The sequence below is a fragment of the Paroedura picta genome, chromosome 1, assembly GCF_049243985.1.
Source record: "Paroedura picta isolate Pp20150507F chromosome 1, Ppicta_v3.0, whole genome shotgun sequence".
Lineage (NCBI taxonomy): Eukaryota > Metazoa > Chordata > Lepidosauria > Squamata > Gekkonidae > Paroedura > Paroedura picta.
This window is the reverse complement of record NC_135369.1, coordinates 37,039,046-37,065,823: the sequence shown is the minus strand read 5'-3', so window position 1 is coordinate 37,065,823 and position 26,778 is coordinate 37,039,046. Positions and strand designations below refer to the sequence as shown.

The following is a 26,778-nucleotide window of genomic DNA, read 5'->3' as shown; positions in this document are numbered from 1 at the left end:
ACTGATATGGACCAGGGGAAGTACTATTTTATCCCTTCCTTCTTTCTCTTAAAATCATGTCCATGTGACTGGGACAGACCCATGTTTAGGTAAACAAATGTAACATGGTTCTTGAGACAATTCAGGGAAGAGAGTTGTTCAGATAATTGTATCCCTTCTCAGTACTTTCATCCATAAAATGGTAGGTCCCAACCATTTCTGTAAAATCATATATTTCCCCTTATAATAAGGAGCCAGCAGAAGTGCATAGTGATCAAAATCTCTGTTGCTGTTGGAACAGTTGCACGTGATGTGTCAAAGAGTCATTTACCTGTGTCTCCTCTCAAGCAGAGGATTGAATACAGTGCACAAACAGATGGGGAGGGAATCCTTAGGATTGGGCATTTCTTTGGGAGGGCAGATAGGAAGAGCTTGAGGATGGACTGAACTCCCAGGCCAATGTTTGCCTGTCCCTGCTCTGTTCTGTGTTACGTTTCATACTGGAAAACAAAACCACACAGCTCTGCAGCAAAGCTTTGGAAAGCACGGCTCAAAACATGCCCGGTAAAAGTCAATATGTGTAACCACATGCAAATAGATCCACTCACTTTAACAAGCCTCACTATCTGGCAAATGGGTTGTGGAATGCAGCTGTCATTGCAGCCTGCAAACAACTGGTGTGCTTTTTGCATGCAGATGTCCCCAAATTGATTTTCAGAGTGTTGATCAATATTAGCATACAGGCTGCTGAGGGGTGGGGGGATTTATTAGCCTTTGTTTGCTCCACTGTGAAAGGCAGACTGTAGTACATCTTTGTCAAGAGAGGCTGTTTTCGTAAATAGGACACGCACAGTATCCACTATCAACCTGGAACAGAGTGGCTTCAGATATTCCCAGGTTGGTGGATCCCGGGTTCCTCCCCACAGCACAGCCTGCTCTACCTTCCAGGCTCCTTTAAAAGCCTTTACTTCAGTGGACCTCATTTGGGGTCGCTTGGCCCCTTCCACGGTGTTGCCCCATTGCTGGCCGCTGCCTGCGGCAGCAGCAGATAGTAGAGGTAGGCAGAGGCAGGTGGTGGTGACAGTGGAAGGCAGGTGGTGGTGGAGGCGGTGGCAGGTGGAGGTGGCGGAGCCATGGCATTGGCTGCCTCGATAGCTGTGTGCCTATGCGCACACACACACACACACATGCCCTGCCACCAAAGTTGGGACCACAGCACCGAAAAGGTTGAGAACTGCTGCTTTACTTGAACAAGAAGAGTGGGATTTTATACCCCACTTTTCTTTATCTGAATGAACCTGAAAATGACTTAATGTTGCCTCTCCCCACAGCAAGCACCTTGTGAGGAAGGTGGGGCTGTGAGAGTTCTTACAGGCTGCACATGGAGGAGGAGTGAGTTATTTATTTGCCCCTTTTAACCACCCCTACATTGGTCTCTTGTTCATTTATATCGTCCTGCTAAGTGGCGAAGAATTTTTTTTTTAAGATCTAAGGTCCAGGTCTGCAGTAGGCAGTGTGAAATACTGGTATTCTTCATCTTCACAAGCTGGTCTCTGAAGATATTCCTGTGGCCTCCATTAGGTTTCCAATAAAGTCTCCAGTGCCAGTTTCATATTTTGGGGGCCCTTGGGAAGACACAGTCCTGCAGGTACCTTCCCAGACACAACTCTGGAATAGGTTTTAACTACACGGTACATAGCCCATGAGTCAGATCTAGGTCTACCTGGAGGACTGTGAGTCAGATCTGCATCTGTGTTTCCCACTGGGAGCACAATTTCCAAAAGATTCTGGGCCAAAGAGATAAATCATGAATCCAGCGGCTCCTTAAAGATCCACCAAATTTATTCTAGCATAAGCTTATATGAATCAGACAACTCTCTTGTCTAAATTGCCACTGGACTCCTGTTTTGTCTTGATGCTACAAACTAAAGTAGACTCAAACAGCTACCCATGTGAGCCACTGAGTCTTTTCACGGTAGACTCAATACGGGGTGGTTTGCCAGTGCCCCAGTCATTACCGTTTACCCCCCAGCAAGCTGGGTACTCATTTTACTGACCTCGGAAGGATGGAAGGCTGAGTCAACCCTGAGCCGGCTGCTGGGATCGAACTCCCAGCCTCATGGGCAGAGCTTTCATACTGCATGTCTGCTGCCTTACCACTCTGCGCCACAAAAGGCTCTAATCTGCATTTTACACCACTTCAAATAATAGTTTTAGAAGCTCAGAATTTGTGAATGGTTCCATGCTATGGCCCTGGCGTAAGTGGATGCCAGCTTACAGGTGGGACCTGGAGAACCCATGGAATCACATTCCTCTCCAAACTACAGAATCATAGAATAATATAATCTGCAAATTTAATAATTATCCCCTCTAATCCCTCATCCAAATCATTTATAAATATGTTGACCAATACAGGCCCCAGGAAAGATCCCTGGGGAACTCCACTTGTCACCCTTCTCCCTGGAGAAAATGCATGCTTTGCAGCTGGACTCTATGGCATTGTACCCCACTGAGGTCCCTGTCCTTTCCAGTCTCTACCCACACATTTCCAGGAGTTTCCCAACCTGGAGCAGGCAACCATCCCTCCTACCCCCTGCTGGTGACCAAGGGGGACCTGGAAACCCTAGCATGGAGGGGGGGCGCAGGGAGCACAGCTTACCACAACACTGTAGACCAGAAGTGTTAGGAAATGGCTGTGTCCAAGTGCCCCTCAGTAAGTGCTAAAAGAGCGTAAGCCAGCATCTCTGAAGCCTGAATGGGGCTTAGTAAGAAAGACCAAAGCATTTCCAGTAATTTGAGATATGTGCCATCGAGTCACAGCTGACTCAATGCAAGACAAGGGATGTTCAGAGGCAATTTGCTGTCACCTGCCTCCACATCACAACCCCGGACTTTCATGATGGTGTCCCTTCTAAATACTGACCGAGTCTGACCTTGCTTAGTTTCCAAGATCGAACTAGCCCGGGCTATCCAGGTCAAGGCTAGATAATCCACTTTTTTTGTGAAGAGCTAAAATTATTCTGTTGCAGCTTTAAAAAGAAAAGCATGGAGCACACTCAGCCCAGTTTATAAGGAAAATGAGGACTATGTTCAGTCCCCATTATCGACCATTGCCACTAGACTCCTCCTTTTGGAGAGCTCAAAGAAAGCTGTAGCCCAAGGAAGAGATCTGGTCCCTTCCGGTCCTTCTCTCAGTATTCAGCTTTTATTGACTGGGGGGGAAAAAGAAACTTGAAAAGCAAGATCCATTGTAAACAAGAGAGTTTTTAGCCAAATTCCAGAGCATTGCCCCAACATCCCAGACGCAATTATGTCTCTTCTGGGTCATTTCCAGAACATCCAAGAAATGCATGTTTAAACAATGCTTCTTTGTTTTTCCTCCTAAAAAGTAATTAAAGTATTACTTGGTAATACTATGGTATTAGGGGATTTGTGATTTACACCATTGGGGCTTTAATCTGTTTCTGTCTAACCCGCCACAAGCCTATGAAAAGTGGCAGGATATAAATCAAATATATAAATATAAATAAAAAAATAAAGATGTTGTTAAGGATTGCCAGGTCCAGGTGAGAAAATACCTGGAGATTTTGGGTGCTTGAAGAGGGCCTTTTCAGAATGAACGTGATATAGTGGCAGACTTTCATCTGGAGAACTTGTTTTGACTCAACACTCCTTCACATGCAGCCAGCTGGGTGACCTTGAGCTAGTCACAGTTCTCTCAGAGCTCTCTTAATTCCACTTACCTCAGAGTGTATCTGTTGTGGGGAGAGGAAGGGAAGGGGGTTGTAAGCCATTCCTTTGGGTAATGAAAAGTGGGGTAAAAAACCCAGCTCCTCTTCTTCTTCCTCTGAGCAGTCCTGAAACAAGCCAAGCTGAGTGGTCCTTGCTGCACTACAGCTCCGTGGCACTGACAGGGCACAATAGGCTCCCCCGTTGCCCTATCCCACAAATGGGTGGCTGTGGCTGTGGAAGCAATCTGTGAGTTTGTGCCAATTATCGTTGCTGCTGCAAAGCTTCAGTCAAGTGACCCCCGAGGTACTGGCAGAGAGCCCACAGCTTGGCTCGGCTTGTCCTTACTGCCAATGGCCTTAAGCTAGCAAACCACTGGGAAATTTCCCAGGAAGTTCAATGAGCAATTCACCCCATCCTTTGACACTGCTTGTAAGCATAGCTATGCCTCTGTGTGCATGTCCACCCAGCAGAAATACAGAATTTGATATTGGTTATAGCAGTTTGAGAATCTCTGTTTCATTCATATTTTTTAAATCCCAGGTTTCTAGCCCTGATGAGTCCAAGGCCAGAATTTAAAGGATGTGGGGCAAAGCTTGTTGCAGTCTTAAACCATACTGCATGCTACGGGGGAGATGCATGAGCAGATCTCCCAATGTGGTTAAGACCAAAAAACATCTAAGGGGAGAGTGTAACTACACATTACATACAAGTGCAAGTAGAGAACTTCCATTACTTTGTTTTAGGAAAGAGCAGCTTTGGGAATGGGTAACAGGGAAGAGAAATACAGTGGGGACAGGGGTGCTTTTCCATTAAGTGATTTATATTGCCTTACACACCTTAACAAGCAATGTGCATCCAGGCCTTTACATGGTGGAACTTGAAAGTATTGACCTGAAAATAAATAAGCACATGCTGGAAAGAATGCAGATCCTCTCTCAGCAATCAGATGAGCTATTTCTGATTTGTATCTCCTGCCTACAAACAAACAAAAAAAATAAGCCGTTCTACTGTCAGAGAATGCAGCCTGCAGCCTGTAACCTAACCTTCCACTGCTGGGAGCCATTTCAGGATCAGGTTTCTCTGGTTGCTAGCAGCCTCAGCTCTTTACCTTGCATTTGCATTTGCAGTATTCCTTTGTTGAAACTAGATATTCATGTGACAACTTTGAAACCTCATCAGCACTTTCTGGAGATGATCACGTATTCCTTGCCCTGTTCTCAAAGTACCCTCCCTTGTTACAGGGAGAGTGGCAAGGACCTGGAATAATTGTTGTTGCTTGTTTTGTACACAGAGATCCAGAATTTAATGTGCTATTGTGCACCATGTGCCCTCCTGCTGAAGGACTGGACCAGTAACACTAATCAACGGCCACTCCAAACTCAGCCTGGAACACAAGTCACAGTTACTGGTCAAAAGGTGGAGAGGGGTGGGGCACAGTGCTCTGACTGAGAAGTAAGTGAAAGATGAAAGAAACAGAAGAGAAACTGATCTGAATTTTTTGAGTCAACCAACAAGAAGCAGTCTTCAGGAGCTCCAAGCATGTACTGTGTTTTTGGGAGGACGATGTAGCTGGTTCTACAGCTACCTGTTTGGGTGCCTGCCTGTTCCTCCTAGTTCTCCTATTTGGAAATAAACAGCTATTACAGAAATCTGTTTTTTTTTCCTCCAAAGGGAATCAGTTCAGTGAAACTGCTGTTGCTCAGAGAAGGGAGGGGGGACGGAAACAATTCATACAGCGATAAAATGAAATGTACAATGGAGTCAGTTATCAGAAATCACTCTGTAGCCCCAATGGAGTTATGTTGATTGCAGTTCCATTACCGCACAAGCTTTATAATGGAATGCTACCTGGACATGTCCCCCAAAAACTCAGAGCCTGTGCTAGACAACCAAAAAGCAGTCTTTCATCTGTAAGCAGCTTGTAAACTATATACTCACCTCTGTTAATTACTACTGAGAATTGTTAGAAACAACGATAAAAGCCCCACATCAACTCTGCAGTAGATTATGAGACATGGTGCTTATGGAGAAGTAATTAATTTATTAGATGAGAAAAGCACCAAAAGTAGCTGGAAAACAAAAATGTTTCTCGACCAAAGGTTTTCTTTCCAAACTTAGTGGGAACTTTTACCAGAAAATGCACAGCATGAATAATACAACAGCTAAGACCAAGACAGTGGATGGATCCAGTGAGCTTTTTTATTCATTCCCCCCCCCCCAGTTCCCTTCATTGCTACAGTCCCCAAACATGGCTTTCTCCTATGACACACCTCAGCACATTCTTTTTTGGTGATCTAAGAGGTCCATTTTCATCAGCAGAAATCGGGTTGGATCCAACTTTTTAAATAATGTGCAAAGTATAATTTGTCATTCAAATTTATAATAAGAATCTAAAGTTCCTATTAGCAATCTGCAAATCTAAATATAGAGAGCGTGTCGGAGGCTCCACATTCCAAAAAGAACTATGGGGGCGGGCTCACAAATTGTGGGTTCCTGACTAATATGCTGGAAAGCTCTAGGTGGTTACTCAAAGGCTACTGATGGCTTCTGGTTGTTCCAGAGCAAAGAATTCAGCAGGTCACACCTGGGAGATGTATGTGGAGCAGGGGGGATGTCAGGATCCCAAGAATCCTTTTGGTCAGCTGCTCAGTGAGTAAACAAGACTGTATTTTCCCATCCTACCCATCAGGCATGTCTGACACTCCCAGACATCCACACGTTGGCATCAAATTGCGATAGCATATATCTGTATATCATTCAACATGTGTAGGCCCCCAATAGTGTGATCACTTCTGAGATTGTGTGTGATATTGATAACTTTTTTCATGCATATATGACTTGGATTTCTCATGTGTACATTCTGTTCAAACATTACACCCACAGCAGAATTGGGAGTGGCATAGGTATGCCAGTGAGGTGGGGTGGGAAGGTGTTATGTCACAACATTGGGTGGGTGACATGATGAAGGGTTTTATCAGTTCCATCTGGGTTGTTTTGAACATAGCCTGAAACTTGAAGTTGGTTGTTAAGATTTAAGGGATTATATTCTATTGTTTTAGGGAACTGATGCTGCTCAGTAGAGACAGTGCTGTTCGTTGAAGTGGTGCCGACTTCCCCACCTTCTGCTTGTAAATACATATCCCCTGATGAAATGAGCTGAATTAAGTTGTCTGGATAGCTAGGAATCAATTCTGTAAACATTTGTAGCAATAGTTCTGCTACACTACCCAGCAAACCCAGCACCTTGAGCATGAAGCTCAAACTTTTGCGCCTGCAGTTTTTCCCCCCAAATATCTTCTCTCTCTCTCTGACAGGATTCTACTATTACTAGTTGTCCCCAGCAATAATCCCATTTCCAAAGAAAGGGCCCAGCCATCATTATTATTATTATTTGCAACACATATACCCTTCCTGTCCTAAATAGATAGTGCATGGAGTTTACAAAATATAAAAGAGGTTGGCATCTTCACTTACACACAAACACACACAGGACTGTTTACTCCTCCAAATTCCCTCCTTGGCCCTACATGAGTGTTGCAAGGCAAATCCAGGGCTGAGATGTTTACTTCATGAGCAGTTGCAGCCTAATTCTCTGTACTATGTTATTGTGTTCTCTGTACTATGCCAACAGTACGATGAACTATGAGCCATAAATTTCATTGTAAACTGCCTTGAGCCACAAAGGAGTGCAGTATAGAAATGTAACAGATAAACAAATCAAAATAGCCCAACTGATATTAACTGAAGCCGTGAGAGAATATGCTTGGGGAGCTCCCATCCATTTCATAGAATCAAAGAGTTTAAAGGACCTCCAGGGTTATCTAGTCCAATTCCCTGCACAATGCAGGAACTCACAACTACCTACCCACCCACAGTGACCCCAATTTCATGCCCAAGTGATCCCCCCACCAAAAATCTACAGAATCCAGCCTGGCCTAGAGAGGTCACTTACGATCCCACAGTGGAGATTAGCAATTCCCTGAGTATGTAAGGAAGGGCCACAAGAGACAAACACTGGCACATCCCTTCCTGCCCACCCACTCACAATCTGCCTATTTCAATGAGCCTCAGACAGGAAACCTTGTCGGATTGTGTCCTCCACCTGCACAGTCCACACTGACCAATCCTCTGTATGTAAAAAGTAAGTCCCATGCCACGAAGAGTGTGCATTAACAGCACCATGTAAGTTTTATTAGTCATGTCACTAGAGTCTTTTCTGTTGCTGTTTATTACCTGAGGGGATTTTAGCATGCCGTTCTACTAAGATAATGCTCAAGGCATTTTCAAGTAAGGGATAAAATAATGCAAGACTCAAAAGGCCTAACCTTCCATCTCCCAAACCAACAAACAAAAGCGTAACTCCCCTCCATCACAAGACAGCAGTAACCTATTAATAAGTTAGGATCAAGCAATAAAAACAAGCAGTCAGCAGTTAAAAACGGAGAGAAACAATGACAGTACCTTATCAAGGGAATTAGTGCAGCTGACCAAAAGAGATTTCGGGAAGGGGGCAAGATCTGTGTTCAGGGGCAGTGGGTTACAAAGCCTGGGGGCCCTCTCACTCATGCTCACTAGGGTTACCTCAGTAGCAGTGGGCAAATAAAGGCTAGGAGTAGCTGCGGTTAATACGACCTTATACTCTGTCTAAGAGACAAATATTTACTTATATGAAGTTTGTCTGAAACACTAACAATTTGTCCCTTGACAAAGCCAGTGAGCGAAACGCGTTGGGACTTGTATGAAATAAGAATTAAAAAATAACTGAAACAATTAAAGAATAACTGAAACTGAAAACGACTATTTGGATATTTTTTTTATTGCCATATTGGTTTTCCAGTGCCTCTGTACTATTCTATATCTATTCTTAAGTCACCGACAATCTCCAATGTAGGGCTGATTTGGTGATTTGAAGGTGCTGCCAAGAGGTGGATTATAATGCCATAAAGCCTACCCTCCAAATAAGCCATTTTCTCCACGGGAATTGCTCTTATAATCTGGAGATCAGCTATAATGCTGGGAGATCTCCAGATTCCATCCAGAGGTTAGCAGTCCAATTCCTATGGGAGCACTGCCTTGATCCTATGATGTGAGGGCTTTAATGACAATACCAGCGCTTTGAATCAAGCCCAGAAACAAATATTCTAACAAGTTTTTCTCCGAATGGGATCACTGACGTTGCCTAAAAGCAGTGACCTAATTCCTGTTTTTGTTTTCAGCACCCAGAGTTCATTTGAAGCTGAGTAAAACATAAACATAAAATGAGCCTCTTGTGGCGCAGAGTGGTAAGGCAGCCGCCTGAAAGCTTTGCCCATGAGGTTGGGAGTTCAATCCCAGCAGCCGGCTCAAGGTTGACTCAGCCTTCCATCCTTCCGAGGTCGGTAAAATGAGTACCCAGCTTGCTGGGGGGTAAACGGTCATGACTGGGGAAGGCACTGGCAAACCACCCCGTATTGAGTCTGCCAAGAAAACGCTAGAGGGCGTCACCTCAAGGGTCAGACATGACTCGGTGCTTGCACAGGGGATACCTTTACCTTTACCTAAAACATAATTGGATGTTTTGTGTGATTATTTAACTGTATATCAATCGTCCACGGTCCTCCTTTGAAACAGCACAGAGGAACTGAGGTGTGGCTATAGACATTTGCCTGTCATGTCCACATTTCTGCTTTCCCATTAGTTATTCCTGGCTGTGACTCAGAGCTAGGCATTACAGCTTTTGATCCAGTGATGGCATACCTATAGTAGCACAACTCTGCAGCTTAGCAATAGCAGATTCCACACAAAGTATTTCAGGGACATGATGCAGTCTTTGGCCAGAGGTTTGCAGGGGCTGACAGCTTTTTGAATACTAGTCAGGGGATGACTGCAAAATCAAGGGACAAGTCCCAATGTGCAAATGAGCCATCACAGATACACCACAATCAATAAGAATGCTCCAGTCACCCAGTGCAATATTTGTCAGTGGGATCAGTTCACATGCTTAGCCAGTCACCAACAAAACAATGTGAAAGTAAACAATGCACATAGTGCACAATGCATAGTGCAGGGGTTGGACTAGATGACCCATGAGGTCCCTTCCAACTCTATTCTATGATTCTATGATTCTACATCTGTATGTGAGTCAGCATGCACCAGGCAGGTTGCTTTCTATGTGAGAACTGTCCAACTTTGTCTGGTGAGAATATCCACAGAGATGCATTTATCCATCACACACACATGCACATGCACACACATATACACACCATGGCACACACTTTTATTCCTGCTGCTATGAATGGCTTCATCGGTTTGCTGCTATATTTTTAGTGCTCTGTTCTAGTCTGAATGTTGGTTTTTATATTATCCCTATTTCTATCCAATCTGTTTTTGCTGGTATCGTTATCTTTTTAAATCAACTGTTATATTGTAATCTAATGATAACAAAATATATTTAATATATTTTGTATCATCATAGTTTTGCATGCCTGTAGTATTGTTTGGTGTCTTGGGTGTCGTTTTACAAACATGGGGCAGAAATGACTTAAATAAATAATGTCCTAACAAAGAGGAAGAGGAAGAGGAAGAAGAAGTAGTAGTACAGTTGGTTCTTATATGCCACTTTTCTCTACCAAGGAGTCTTAAAGCGGCTTACAACTGCCTTCCCTTTCCTCTCCTTACAAAAACACCATGTGAGGTGGGTGAGGCTGAGAGAGCCCTGATATTACTGCTCGGTCAGAACAGTTTTATCAGTGCTGTGGCGAGCCCAAAGTGACCCAGTGGGCTGGATGCGAGGGAGCGGAGAATCAAACCCAGCTTGCCAGATTAGAAGTCCACACTCCTAACCACTGTACCACGCTTGCTCTCTTTCCCAAGCTGGCTCTCTTGATGAAGAAAGTGCTAAAGAAAGTGGATTGCAACTGAATATCAAGAAGACATTCCCAGCCCCAGCAACTGCGAGCCGCGCACAGTGCGGCTCGCAGTTGCTCCCTTTGTCGCCGGCCTGACACGTCGGGGGCTCCCTGCTCAGCGGCCTGACGCAGCGAGAGGCGCGTAATGCCTCTCGCTGCGTCACGCCGTCGCCGCCCGAGGGAGGCCCCGGCAGTCGCGCGGAGCGCGGCTGCCGGGGACTCCCTGCCCGCCAAATGACCGCCGCCCCGGGGGAGGCCCCAACGCCCGACGGACCTCCCACAATCCGGTAAGTGCCTAGAGCCCGCTGTATTACTCATACAGCGGGCTTGATTACTAGTTCTACATAAATGGCTTGTGTTTGCATGTGGGTAACATGAACTCCCAAGCAAGCCTCCAGCAACAACACAGAGTCATCAAGTGTTTGCTGGTCTACTGATGGACCACATCAGTATTGGATTCCCATAATATCCAGTCTTTTGCACAAGCAATAAGATTTAAGACCCTTTTACACAGCCCAGATGTATAAGCAAAACATCTCAAGGCTTTCTTAGTTCTGCACAGCTGCCTGAGAATCACAGAGGGATAGAACCATATTGGAGGAGGCTTCTGCGGGTTCCATGGACAGCAAAAGTCACAAGGAAATATTACAATGCATAAAGTCTGATATATCACTGGAAAGCAAAATCCCAAACACTCCAGCTCACTTACTTTGGCCATATCTTGCGATCCAACTCAATGGAGAAAGTAATTATTCTAGGATTGGTCAGTGGAAAAAGGAAACCAGGCCAACAAAGAGCACGGTGGCTGGATGCGATCAAGATGGACACTGGCCAGAACATTGCATGGCTGAGGGAAACATTGTGGGATTGGGGATCATGGCGGCAGCTGTGCCATGGGATCATCAAGAATTGGACACAACTGAATGGCTGACAACAAGGTTTGCTCCAAAATGTACACTGATCACATGCACATTACAACTTCATGTAATTATGTGCATGTGTGCCCGTGGCCAGTCAGATATGGAACACCATGGAAAGATGTTCACACAGTCCAAGATACACTTTTCAGCTGAGTTCATTTGCACAGTCAGCTGTCAGTCATCATATAAGGCTGCCAACAGGCCTGGGAAAAAAGGGCCTGTCCCTTTAATAGAGGCTTAATAGGATGCTATTTACCAGGTGAGTTTACTTATCTCCATGCCATGAAAAGCTTCAGCTACCCATTTCCACACATTAAGCCTCTGTTAAAGGGACAGGGCCTTTTCCTCCAGCCCTAGCACAGAAGCATATATTAGTTTTAACTGATGAAACCATACTAAGATGTGTACCACAGTTAAGACTCTCCTCCCCCTGACCTATAGCCCCAATCCAAATCAGAGCATGACTATTACTTGCTGTTTAAAAAGCTGGCTGGGAAGATCCGACCAGAAATCTCCTAAACATAGTGTCTAATTAGAGATGAGCGCTCTACAGGGTGTGTGGGAAAGAGGAGGGAGAGAAACAGCAGGTTGCCTAGGGAAAGGCAGAGACTGAGGGTTCAGAGTTTCTAACTGGATCTGGCTGAAACTGGGAATGCATCTGGGGGGAGGGATACATAAGCTGTTTTTCCAAGGCTCTGCTGCCCCATCTGTTTCCTTCCAGTGGTCCCTCACTTTTTGGATGTTTGTAAAGAGAGCAAAGACTACAAAGAAACTGTCGCTATCCCTTGTTCTTTCATCCAGAAGAATCTGAACCCTGCAGCTTTGCTCTTGAAACATTAGCTTCATGGATAAGGTGGGGAATACATGGAATAATATTGGCACAGGTCACTTGATTTAAGCTCCGCACTTGTCCAGCACTGACCTTCAAGCACAAGTAACTGGCCAAGTGGTGCCTTCAGTAGGAAAGGGACAGCTGGGAGCACACGTGTAGGGATAATGTACAATTTTGGCCTCCATCCTGTCCTGTTGCAAAGTCATGAAGAGCAATTTTTTTTACATCAAGTTCCAGCCCCTTTGGGTTTTCAGGACAAGAGGCTTTGAGAGATGGTTTGCCATTGCCTTCCTCTCCATAGTGACCCTGGGATTCATTGGTGGTCTAGCCCAGAACATCCAGGTCAGGGCAATGAAGAATATAGGTAAAGGTAAAGGTATCCCCTGTGCCGGGTCATGTCTGACCCTTGGGGTGACGCCCTCTAGCGTTTTCATGGCAGACTCAATACGGGGTGGTTTGTCAGTGTCTTCCCCAGTCATGACCGTTTACCCCCCAGCAAGCTGGGTACTCATTTTACCGACCTCGGAAGGATGGAAGGCTGAGTCAACCTTGACCCTGCTGCTGGGATTGAACTCCCAGCCTCATGGGCTGAGGTTCATACTGCATGTCTGCTGCTTTACCACTCTGCGCCACAAGAGGCTCTCCGTGAAGAATATAGTGTTATGTTTATGTGCCTTCTTGATGCACATTGGGGACAGCTAGCTCTGTGGGAGGAGAAAGGGGAAGGACTTCACTGAGCCATTTACCAATCTCCTTTTCCATGCATAGTTGCACCTCCTGGGGAGGTGATCATGTCCGTGTCACATTGGGTAAGATGTCCACCTTAAGTGGCTCTGACAACCAGAAAGCCAGCTGTGTCTATTTGAGAAGTAAGCCCTCTACTCCCCCTGCAAAAAAAAAAAAATAGTTTTCTAGTACAGTGATCCAAGGGATGCCTAGAAAAGAACAGCAAAAACACCATCAATCCTCCTCAAAGAACACAATCCCCCATTCCCCTCCCTTCTTGAAAGTTCTCAGTTGTCTTTCAAAATTTTCTCCTGCAGTTGTGCAGAGAACGGGAAGGAGGGATATGTTTAATGCAATTCCTTCCAGAAAGAATAATCATAAAGGGGATGGCATAAAACTTTCAAGAGCAATCCAGGAGAATTCAAAGGTTGAATTCAATGCTGTGATTCTGTGAAGTGTGCTGAAAATTAAAAGGGCTTAAACCATTGATGTCAATGCTCCCAACCTCTAATAGTTGGAGGTATTAATAATGGAGGATACTTTAACCCTTAAAAATGGTTTATTTTTTGTATTTTTTTCAGAATAAAAATTACTTGCCTCAAGAGGAACCCAGATCCTATGTTTTGGTATGAATCACAGATTTAATGTTTTTAAAGTCTTTTAATGAGTATTTTAATGGGTTGAAGACTACTGTTACCCACCACGAGCCTACGGGGAGTGGCGGGAAATAAATCTAACAATAATAATAATAAATAATAAAAGATCCGGGCTTGCCTGGTAACTACAACAAGTCTAGACCAGAAACTCACACAGAGATTCAAACACGGTAACATCCTCTGAGGACTGGTCATTCTGCTGTAAGTCTGCATGTGAGGAAATTGTTTTAGCTTGTCACTCCCCAAGCAAAGATAGAGCAAAATGACCAATCTACTGAGGAAATCAGGGAAGGAGATCTCTTCACAGCAGTGACTCACGTAGAGGCATGTTACTATGTTTGGGAATTACTAAATTAAATGACAGCTCAAGGGGGGTTTTCCTAGCTGATACTTTCCTGTGGGGTCTACAGTGAAGGATGATGTGGTTCCACTCTCCACTACTAGTTCAATAAGACAAATAAAATTAAAACAGCCACCTTGCACATAATTTCTGACTAAGCGGCAGCCCCTTCAAGAAGAATAGTCCTTAGTGCTGCTGACTCATGCTTACTTTGTAGAACACTGGATGATGCCACCGTGCTAAAACAAAGCAAATTGCTATTTTGAGATACATCAGCAGAAGACTCCTCTCCAAGAATTTGCAAGAGAACATTCATATATTGCACAGTTTAAAAGCTGGAATGTTACATCCAGCTATGCACAACGTGAAGCTTTGAGAGCCAGTGTGGTGTAGTGACCAAGAGTGATGGGCTCTAGTCTAGAGAACCCGGTTTGATTCCTCACTCCTCCACATGCAGCCAGCTGGGTGACTTTGGGCAAGTCACAGTTCTCTTAGAACCATTCTCTCAGATCAGTTCTCTTAGAGCTCTCTCAGACCCTGCTGGATGGAGGATGTCTGTTGTGTGGAGGGGAAGGGAAAGGTGTTTATAAGCCACTTTGGGGCTCCTTCAGGTAGTGAAAAGGGGGGTATAAAAACACAGCTCAGGAGAGATTCAGTGGGATCTGAAGCCCTTTTCAAACATTCTAAAGAGGGGGATGGGGATGAGTGGCAAGACCTCAATGAATAGCTTCACCCCTGATTTCTGTATAACCTTCAGAGAGCATATGTACACCCAGGTTTTTGTGCAGGGGTCTCTGTAGGTAACCAGGGACCCACAAACCAGAGAGGGCTGTGCATGTGTATACATGTATGCACATAAGCTTAATAATATCATATGCACAGGATGGGGGCAGAGCCGCTCCCCCCCCCCCAATCTCTACACACATGCATTGATTATCTGTCCTTAGAAACTTGAAAGAGCCTCACTAGTTTGTATACATTTGTCTCAAAATCCCTGGCTCAGAATATTTGTTTTAAATCATCAATACCCTTTTGCATTTAAGGCATTTCATCCAACATCTAAATTGTCTTGCTATAATTTTGTGGACAACATTCTTCTACTGATGCATCCAAGTAATAATTTCCTCTTCCCCTACTACATTTGAAAATAACTATACAAACCTCAATTCACCTCTTCTCATGTGAAACTGGTCTTGAACTCTTCCACTTAAGACTGCAGGTGAAGCTTTGATTTGTTTAGTGTTCAAACAGTTTTGTACACAACAACAGCATCACACATACTGCCTTTGGGGTATCATTTTTACCCTAAGCCAAATCCCAGTATGCTTTGCGGTGGAAAACATCATGCAAAATCAGTTTGTTTTTAACAACAGAAATCACTGAGCCACACAAATACAACCTCCCTTGCGCATATGAAGCTAGATACCAGAGAGGAGGGGTTTTGCCTAACCTTCCTGAAACAACAGCTTTCTATATGAACTGTTCTTTTCCCTTGGAGAAGTATTTCAAAAATGCAGCTCTGTTCATGCAATCTGATGTGGTATAATCCAGTAATAATTTGTGCAGCAGGCATGATACATTAATCTCATCCATGGGAAATTTCTTTCTAGAAGAAAAGTTGGTTTTTATACTGCCCTTTTAACTACCCAAGGGAGTCTCTATAGTTTACAATCAACTTCTCTTCCTCTCCCTATAACAGACACCCTGTGAGGTAGGTGGGACTGAGCGAACCCTGACAGAACTGCTCTGTGAAAACAGCTCTGAATTGGCTGTGCAAATTCTGTGGCTCATTTAAATCAGCCATGGAGTTGGGAGTTTCAGTTGTAACCAGAAATGTTTATTGATACTTGCAAGATTCAAGCTTTATATACTTCCATATTGCAAGCCTGATCCCAGATCTCTGAACCTAAGCAGGGTGGGCCCTGGCTAGTACTTGGAAGGGTGATCTCCAAGGAATACCAAAGCTGTGATGTGGGGAGGCAATGTAAACACCTGCAAACATCTGTTGCCTGGCAGCCAGTCAATCTAAGGACCTCCTGGTTATACTACATACATGCCATGCAATATATGAATTAATTAATTAATTAATTAATTATTCCATAGGTGAATCAATCAGAGCAGTTTAATGTGGCTTTTTTATTCAGATTCAGATAACCTTTATTGGGCTAAATGATATTAATTTATTAACGACAAAAAATCGCCCCAAGATTAATTTCGATTTGTTTCCATTTCAGCCGCTCCTCCTTTTGATCTCTGTGCCATTCCTCCATGCCTATGCCTTGTTCTACCCAGCAGGCCTGCTTGAAAGCCAAATCTATCCTGCTGAGCAAGAAAAAGATTTAAGAGGCTTCATCTGCTGCTGCAGAAGAAGGATGCAGCCAGGATTCTTCTTGGCACCAGATGCAATGAGTGCATAATTCCCTTCCTGACTTGGTTACCCTGCTGGACTGCCAGACAATTTCCCTATTAGCTTCAAGGTGCTTCCTCTTGACCCACAAAGCCTGTTGGAATCCTGAGCCGAGCCTGATGGCTGAATTCTGCAAGCCCAAGCACCAAAGTCTGCCACTCCAACTGGTACATGCTATCCTATTAAGCATGCCAGGTTATTAAAATGATTAGTGTTTCAGTGGCTGGATCAAAGAACCTGGCATGGCACGTTGCAACAAATCCATGCTACAGACAGCCTTCAATGCTGGGCAGCTAAAGGCCGTCCTTTTGTCCTTTGCCCTTTGTCTCTGGTTGCCAGCATGTCATTACAGAATACATTTCAATGACAGATTGCTTTGAACAGTGCTCCAAGCTGTCTCAGCATGGTCAAGGAAGTAGTGATGCTGTCAGATTCTCTAAAATCAAGCAGCCCTTCCTCACAATAATGGTTTAATTCAGACGCAGCTCTAAACCCAGGGTTACCAACATTTCCCAAAATAACAGAAGTATCATCTGTAGCACTGACAGATGAATTCCCACTGAGATTTTGTGAGATTACTTCTGAGATCCCAATGTCCATTTTGGGAGTTGCTAGGCAACCACAACAATATTATCAAACCTACCAAACCTTAGTTCCTATCAATCAAAGATGGGGAGGGGGGCAGCAAACTATCACCCTAAGGATGGCTATTTAGAATCCTACTCAGATTTATTCAATGGCACTTACTCCAGGAAAAAAGTTTCTTAGAATTCCACTTTGAAAAGGTTAAAAAAGTGTGAGGCAAAGCACCCTGATTCCTCTCAAGGGATAATATGGATATTAACAGGTTTATTCCATCTTGCCAGATGTGGAAATATGGTAAATAGCTTCTCATGAGAACCTGCAGCCCACAGGATGGAAGGGGGGGGGGGGAATCAGGAGTTATAAGGTAACTTTCTATGAGCCTCTTGTGGCGCAGAGTGGTAAGGCAGCCATCTGAAAGCTTTGTCCATGAGGCTGAGAGTTCAATCCCAGCAGCCGGCTCAAGGTTGACTCAGCCTTCCATCCTTCCGAGGTCGGTAAAATGAGTACCCAGCTTTCTGGTGGGTAAGCGGTAATGACTGGGGAAGGCACTGGCAAACCATCCCGTATTGAGTCTGCCATGAAAACGCTGGAGGGCGTCACCCCAACGGTCAGACATGACTCGGTGCTTGCACAGGGGATACCTTTACCTTTACCTTAAGGTAACTTTCTAGAGGGTTCCAGCAAGAATGTGTCCTGATTGGGTGTCATGATCAATACTGCCTGGCCAAAAATTATAATGGAACTAAGAGCCTGGAGAAAGGAGGCGAGCTTCCCTAAACTGACCAGGGTGCTGATGACAGTGAAGATGGACTAAAAGCCTAGACTATGATATGCTGGACTTGTGTTGCCCTGCTGTTTTCCTCCACTGGAAACAATGGAGAATGGGGGCACCTTCCTTGGGTGCCCATAGAATTGGATCCCCTGGTTCAATCTTTTTGAAACCTAGAGGTTCTTTTGGGGAAAGACTCCGGTACCTATATTGTAAATTCGTTCCTCTCCTCAACTATTGAATAAACCACAGGATAGATTTGCCACTGACTTTAATGGTCCCCCATAGGGTATAACGGACCTGAAAAATTCCAGGTTCCTGAAAATTACTGAATATGAAGACATACAATTATTGGGATTTGCCACTATCAGGGCCAATATACCCAGTCCTGAAAAAAACGATTTTTAAATTTTGCACAGCCCTAGCATTATTTATGGTGTACGTGGTGTAGCCAGGAAATTCAAGGATCGTTTGGCAGCCAGGCAAGGGATGTTTGGAGGAGGTTTGCCATTGCCTACCTCTGTGTCATGACCCCTAGTGTTCCTTGGAGGAACTCCATCCAAGTCCCTGGAGGTCTCCAATCCAAATACTAGCTGGGGTCAGCCCTGATTAGCTTCCAAGACCTAACGGGATCGGGCATACCAGGGCTATCCACGTCAGGGCTACACTCCAGCTTCTCATACCTAAAGGACATCAATAGGAGGCTTCAGGCAAACCTCAAGGGAGAGGCCATTCCAGCAATATATAATTCCATGCCTGGTGTAATAAAATGTGCTTTTAATTAACACAGATCTGGCTATATACAAAGAATCTTGTACTTTGTATATAGCCAGATCTGTGTTAATTAAAAGCACATTTTATTACATACTGCCTAGATAGCTGACATTGGGTACTATGTTGCCAATTGCAAGCAAAGTGTAAAAGTACACAATTTAGAAGAGCTATCAGCCAAAAGGCACACAACAAGTCAAATGCCATGCAGGACGAGAGCATTTTGTAGCTGCATCAGACTTGGGAATTATTCATTTAGGTGTATCTCATAGCATTTGCAGATATGATATTGTGCTGCAAGTTGCTTGTTGCTGTTGCTGACGTTGGCAAAACACATTCAGACTTTTTTGCACAATCCATTCTCATGTAGAAGCCATAACATTTTCAACTCATAGTAGTTTATTGAATAGAGTTTAAATTAAGATTTAGATTTGGAGAGATTACCAGGGGTTGAAGTTCTGGGGCTACATAGAACCCTTTTCCATGGAACAGGATTATAAACCACATTATAATAAGGTAAGTAGTTTGGGGAAATACAAGCAGGGCTCCCGATTAGCTTCCTTTCCCCCCCAGAGGTAGATCTTGTCCATTTTTGGATTAAACAGTACCCCTGGATTACAGTGGCCTTATTCTTATTCCCATAGGTACATTGTAAAGGGCTTTTGATTTGCAGTACTTGTCAATGTGCTGAGGGGGATAAGAACAGGGGACTCTGATCTGGGTTTCCCATTCCGACATATCAAGTTAGTTGGGTGACCTTGGGAAAGTCACTGTTCTCTCAGAATTATCTCAGTCAGGCCCCACCTACCTCACAAGGTGTCTGTTGCGGGGAGAGGAAAGGTAGATGACTGGAAGCCACTTTGAAAGTTTTTTAGACAGAGAAAAATGGTGGATTAAAAAAAAACCTTCTCTTCTTGTGGTGTTTATAAGACAGCAGATCATAGTATAGCAGTGTGGCACAAGCTAACATATGGAAGGGGTAGGGGATCCCTTGGAACAAAAGCTTGTCTCCAGACTACAAGGGCCCTGGAGAAAATAGATGCTCTGGACTGGAGGACGGGCTCTATGGCATTACATCCCACTGAGGTGACTAACTTCCCCAGGATCCTCCCGCATATCTTCAGGAGTTTCTCCTCCCCCCCCCCCGCCGCCAGTGGTCAGGGAAGACCTGGCAACCCTAAAAAAGGGCCTAGGCTTCATACTGGGTAAAAGGATCTTAAACAGAGGGTTGGAAAGTCCTTTTTGTGAAACTAGCAGAGCTTCCAGTCATATATACCTCTCAGCTAGATGGCTTATAATCAAAGGCAGTTTCACTTGGTTCTATATCCAAAAGGTACAAAACTGCAATACTTTAACAGCAATGTTAAATTCATTAAAACTCATCTTCAGACTGGATATTGAGGGAACACTATAAAAAGGAAGAGGGGAAAACTGTTTCTTGATATGATGGAAGAGGCCCACCATCTGCAGTTCATCACTCTCTTCATCTGGAGCGGGGGAAGCATTATGCAGAGTTTATGAGGTTAGACTACGTTGGGTGCAAAACAGATTTTAGACTGCAACAAGGACTACTGGGACAATGAAACAGCTGTTCTCTCCTTGAAAAGGGCAAAAAATAGAAGTACTTGAACTTGGCCTCTACTGATGCTAATTTAATACTGCTAATCAGAATGCACAGGTTCATTATAAAGAATAAAGAAAAGTGTGGTATTTCTATCTAACAGGATAACTGGAGCCTAATTTTACATGGTACAGAGGAAGCCAAGTTCATTATTATAACCCCAGAATTGCTAGATCAATATAGTGTAATACTGTAATAATCTACTGTAGGAATGTGCCGGTTCCCAACTTTCTCTTTCTCTCTCAAGTAAATCTCTTGCCCTTTAATTGAGGAGTTAAGGGGGAAAGCTATTTCCCTAAAATTTTCAAGATGCCCCTGCATTGTGCTCTTTCTCTCTCTCACACACACACACAAACTACTGCCCAAAACATTTTGCTTAGTTACAGCTGCCCCTGAGTTTAACTATTTGCAATCCATAACGGTCAACTTCATAAAACAGCCAATTTGTCCTGGTTTTAGAAGGTCCAGGTGATTCTGGGCTTTACCGTTTCTGTCAGTCTACCTCCATGTCTTTAAATGAGACTTTTCCCATCAGAACAACATGGGGACAGTGGTTGTCAAAAAGAGTGCAAACTATAAAACTGGCATATAACTTGCTGCTATGCAGCCCAGCGTAAACTGTCAAAATTCTACCAATTATTTCGAGGGCTGTGAAAATTCCCAATGAGGGTGCCATTTCTTTGGCACTTAGAATCATAGAGTTGGAAGGGACCATACAGGCCATCTAGTCCAACCCCCTGCTCTACGCAGGATCAGCCCAAAGCATCCTAAAGCATCCAAGAAAAGTGTGTATCCAACCTTTGCTTGAAGATTGCCAGTGAGGGGGAGCTCACCACCTCCTTAGGCAGCCTATTCCACTGCTGAACTACTCTGACTGTGAAAAATTTTTTTCCTGATATCTAGCCTATACCGTTGTACTTGTAATTTAAACCCATTACTGCGTGTCCTTTCCTCTGCAGCCAACGGAAACAGCATCCTGCCCTCCTCCAAGTGACAACCTTTCAAATACTTAAAGAGGGCTATCATGTCCCCTTGACAGGGGGTTCTGCAATACCTTCTGCAGGAAAGAAAGCCCTCCTAGGTTTTTATTTTTAGACAGAAGTCCTGTCTAAGTGCTAATATTTCAGGAATGAGGTCAAACATTCAAGTCAGTCAGATACAAGAGTGTTCCGTGATTGTCCGTCATGCTCAGCACAGATTAAAAAAGGCTTCTATCAAGCCGGTATTCCCTCTGCCAGCCACATATATCAAATGCGCACAGTGCGCAGTTGCAGTGTGACAGAGCCAGAAGCTCCATTTTAAACACTGAATGCCTTATAAGCTATTCAGCAGCAGCTTGGAGGCAATCTGTATGTTTTAAAGAGTAGGAGGGAGACTAATGCATTTGGGAGGTCAAGAGAAGGTTTCTAAATATAAGATAAGTAAAGTTCTGGCTGGAGTAAAGGTTTATTATCAAAGCTGGCAAGGTCAGCTAATAGATACTGTAGTAGTGCTTCCTCAGGCACAGCAGTTCTCTAGGCTTTGTTCTAGAGGAAACTGGTAATGTGATCTTAGGGCAAATCCACAAATTACCGTTTCCTTAATACTGTAAAAAGTAAGGGGATGTTTCTGAAAATTCTACTACTGTAGTTGTTTTCCACCATGAAGTTAAAGCTTATTAAAATTAATCACTATTTTAAATTACTTTTGTTAAAAGAGAGAGCCAGTTTGGTGTAGTGGTTAGGAGTGCGGACTTGTAATCTGGCATGCCAGGTTCGATTCTGCGCTCCCCCACATGCAACCAGCTGGGTGACCTTGGGCTCACCAGGCACTGATAAAACTGTTCTGACCGGGCAGTGATATCAGTGCTCTCTCAGCCTCACCCACCCCACAGAGTGTCTGTTGTGGGGAGAGGAATGGGAAGGCGACTGTAAGCCGCTTTGAGCCTCCTTCGGGTAGGGAAAAGCGGCATATAAGAACCAACTCTTCTTCTAAAAACATTCATTTGGGGGTCTCAATTAGGGACAGGCAAAAGGTGATGACATGTTCTGGTTTTCAGATAGGGTTGCCAACTCCCAGGTGGTGGCTGGAGCTCTTCTGCTATAGCTACTGAACTCCAGGCAACAGAACTATTTACCTGGAAAAAATGGCTGCTATGGAAGGTGAACTCTATAGCGCTATACCCCACTGAAGTCTCTCTCCCTCCAAACTCCACCTTCCTCAGTTTCCACCTGGAAAACCCCCAGGTATTTCCCAACCAGGAGCTGGCGATTCTCATTTCAGGTCACTGGCCATTTGGAAGTGTTGGGGGAATTAAACCCACACCAGCTCATACCTTCTCCTACCAAAACATTGAGAATCTGGCTGTGGTCCCAATAAACCTTTTGCCCTTGCCCACACATAGCAAACCCATCTGGCAAAAGTCACCAAAAATTGCAAAATAGGTGCAATATCCCTGCACACTGCTTAAGGTTCTACTTCTGTTGCACACCCAGAGAGACAGAGCAGAATGGGCTTTACTTTGGATCCTTCGGGTATTTCTTGAACAAGGAACAAAAGAGGTAGAACACAAAATGCTTTCCTTTTACAGATATATGCATGAATATATCATATTCACAGATTGGCCAATAAGGGCTCTATAAACTTAAGCAAGTTACAGGAAAAAATGGTTCTTACATGGTGCCACTAAATGGAAGACATGCAGACAGCCAGACTCTGACACAGACAAAGGCAGAGTGACTGGGAACAAAGCCCTTCTCCTGAGCTAGAGGAAATGGGCTTTCTCATTCAAAACAAAAGATCCAAGTGAACACGTCTAGGCAGGCCTTTTGGCAACAACTGCAATTCCTGTTCTGCCACCACTGTCTCTGCTGGGTACAGGACCATCACTTTGCAGTTTACAACAACAAGTCCTACAAGATAGGCCTGCTCCAAACAACTTGCTGATTGTTTTCCAACATGAAGTATATAAACAATGTAATCCATAATATTTATATCATCGATGCACTGCTATGCCAAAAACCAATTTCATTAGAAAATAGTTTCTTTGTCTTGCCTTAAATGAAAGTACTGGTAATGTGCTTGGTGATACACATAATGTCATTTTCTACAAACCTGCAATATATTCCTTGCTTTGGAATTAAGTGGTGCTTATAGACACATGTACACACGCAAGCCCCTCCACTGCTACATGCCAACTTGGCTGATATATACAGAAAACATGCAGCTTAGAATAAGGTGACCAGATTTTAACATTGGTAAAGTGGGACACCATTGACCGGGGGGGGGGGGGGTTCTTGACTAAGAATTTTGTCTATATGGAGCAACAAAAAAATTCATAGAACGCATAGAATGCAAAAATAATATTGTAATATATATATATATATTTAATTGCAACATAAGTATAATTTTTCCAGGTGCCCCCAGATGTCCCTCCAAAAGTGGGACAATCTGGTCACCTTAGCTTAGAAACAAGAAACTGGTATGCATCCTGGAATTGCTAGGACTGCCCTCTTCCCCGACTCTGCCACTATGGACATCAGCACAACACAGAAGACTGGATCCAGCCGCCTCTTTCATTCAGTCTCATCTAATTGCCATCCTTCGTACAGCCCTATCAAGGTCCCATGACCCATAAACAGCATAGCATTTTTGCTGGTCAAAAGGGACCCTTTCCTTTTACACTGGTGGAACAGACCTCTTGGAACAAACCAGGGAAATGGCTGCAGTGGTCCCAGAAGGCCTTCCTTTTACATTACCCACTCCAGTCACCAGCCAGACAAAGGAGCTTTGACTCTCGAAAGCTTATACCCTGAACAACTGACTGGTCTCTAGGGCCCTACTGGTCTTGAATCTAACTGTTCTATTGCACACCTACCTTGGCTGCTATTAAGTCTGCAGGTTTGGTAGACACAGACTCCAAAGTTCTTCGAAAATAGAGCTCTTTTTTGAAGTAACACCAACAATACCGAACAAGGGATAAGAGAAAAACCACAAACTTACATACACCTTAGTTGGCCCACCAAGAGCCCTAGTTGGCCTTTAATGAAGCCCTTGGATTGGTCCATAGAGTCCAAAAATTGGAGTCTATGACTGATGGACTATCAAGTTTTGATTTGCATAGTGGTTTGTATTAGCACTATTCTGTCCACATACATAGCATCTACCCTCTGAAACTATCGGGTCTATAGGTGGCAGCTGCTTAGATTCTGGAACCCTTCCTTCTCAAGAGTGACAGCCATTCCCTAGAATTTTTTGTTCTCCTTCACAGAAATTCAGGATGGGCTTGCTAGTAATTCCCAGGCCATATCCCGGGCCAAAACACCCCTTGCCTAAAGCATCCTGTCAGTGAAATGCTCATCCAGGTTTGCATGACAGGCCATCTCTGGAGGATCTGAGCGAAGCTGATAAGCAGTCATACTTCAATCTGGACCTGAAGTATAAAAAGTCAATGATTCTAGTGCTCTGGGGAAAAGCCCAGGATGGGGCCCCAGAATCACTACCTTCCACCAGCAGCCCCCTTTTGCTAAGCAAGGGATCGCTTATACCAGTGGTTCTCACTAATGCCGGGACCCTTTAATACAGTTCCTCATGTTGTGGTGACCCCCCAACCATAACATTATGCAAGTGTTCTTTCACAGAAATTAAACAGAGACCAATGGCGTGAAGATCCATTGTTCATGATCGTATGTAAATTGTTTTTTTCCCTGGGGTTTCTCAGGGCCATTTCGCACGGCTTCAAAATAGCACAATGGTTGCTAATTGGAAACGCTACTAATTTGCCATAACCCACGACGTCGTAGACAATCTGCAACAATCCTGAAACCGACCCGCAAAAAGCGCTTCGTTGTAGCGCTTTCAGGGGAATCCAGAAAAGTGGATTCACCCTCCGGATAGCGATACACTCCTGCAACCAATCTGCAACAATAGCGCTAAAGACCTGTGCGTTACCATTGTTGTGGGTTCTTCAAAGTCCCTCCCCCTGGCTCTCTCCTCCAAACTTCCGGCGAAGCGATCGCCATTTTTTTTTCTCCGAGCGAGCGGGGATAAACGCACCAGCGAGCCTCTTTCTGTTTAGAGGCTTCCCTGGCTTCAGTCCTTCACCTTTAGTCACTAAGCACAAACCACATAAAAGCCCATTTGCTGAAATAAAGTCCCTTTATTTTTCACACATTAATTCAGCCGAAAATCGGGCCCGTGAGAGGGGGGGGATTTTTTTTTTATCACTCGAGGCAGCGTGCCAACGATCATACAATCAAACGACAGCTCACATTAGGCAGCTGGATGGGTCTCTTCGTTGCAACGAATCTACCTAGATTCGTTGCTATGGGTCTGTTTTTTTTTAAAAAAAAACCTTTCTTAAAGGGAAAGGGGCTGTTTGGGAGCATGCTAACGGCTGCCCATTGGCTGCTTGACGGCCAGGGGCGGGATGAGCTCGGCAATAGCGCTTCCTTTCTAGCGATTTCTGCCGAGACCGGAAGCCTGTGGGAAACGCTAAAAAACGCAACTGATTCCACTACAAAGGCAGGTATGCATAACGACGAATTCCACTATTTTAAATGGCGATTTTTCATTCCGCAAACAATTTGCAACAAAGATCCCCGTGCGAAAAGGCCCTCAGTTCTGCCTCTTGTCCCACCATGCCCATCTTGCCCTTTCCTGCTTGCAGGAGGAGCGGCAACAGTGGCGATGCCCCCTCCCCCTGGCCAAGCTGCTTGCCCTACCGCAACCCCTGTGAAAGGGTTGTTTGACCCACAGGGTGAGAACCACTAGCTTATATATGCAAGTCTGGTTGGAGGAACCACTGACTAAGCCAGTTTCTTGTGTCCCAGATGGGCAGACGCTGGTAGTGTGAGGAGCCTACCCTTATTTTCTTCCTTTGGGAGTGGGCGGGGACACAGATGGTTTTGGCCCCCCAACTGAGGGGCCCAGGGCATCTGCCCCTGAGTATGGCCAGGAGTGGTTTAAGGATTTCATAGAACCATTGAATAATAGAGTTGGAAGGGATCTCATGGGTCATCTAGTCCAACCCCCTGCACCATGCAAGGCATTCACAACCCTATCACTCATCCGCTGTAACCTGCCACCCCTTTAAGCCTTCACAGAATCAGCCTTTCTGTCAGATGGCTATCCAGCCTCTGTTAAAAAATTTCCAAAGATGGAGAACCCACCACCGCCCAAGGAAGCCTGTTCCACTGAGAAACTGCTCTGTCAGGAACTTCCTTTGGATGTTCAGACAGAATTTCTTTTGAATTTCATCCCATTGGTTCTGGTCCATCCCTCCAGGACAAGAGAGAACAGGGCCTTAGCACCAGAGCCAGTATAAGGATTTGTGGGCTCTAGCAGAGTACAGTTGCGGCAGGAGCAGCCAGACTGGGGGCAGAGGTGACCCTCACAGTGGAAAGTGTTCTTAAAGAGGGAAAATGAGGAAGGAGAGAGGCTACAGCCATGATCCATGGGAGAGAAGGCACTGTGTGGGACCCCTGGAGGCATGGGGCCCATAGTATGTGCTACAAGTGCTATATTGATAAACCAGCCCTGCATATGGCCTCTCAAATCCAGAGTTCCTGAAACT

The 26,778-nt window shown here is 44.6% G+C and overlaps 1 protein-coding gene and 1 long non-coding RNA gene across 2 annotated transcripts in view; one reads left to right on the top strand and one right to left on the bottom strand.

The window, feature by feature from the left end:
- RTN4 (reticulon 4) overlaps nucleotides 1-26,778 on the bottom strand; it is a 118,806-nt gene that overhangs the window by 84,659 nt on the left and 7,369 nt on the right. The window lies entirely within an intron of this gene.
- On the top strand, nucleotides 747-5,360 carry LOC143835837 (uncharacterized). Its single transcript, XR_013230358.1, has 2 exons — nucleotides 747-876; nucleotides 5,003-5,360. It is a non-coding gene; the product is annotated as an uncharacterized LOC143835837 (long non-coding RNA).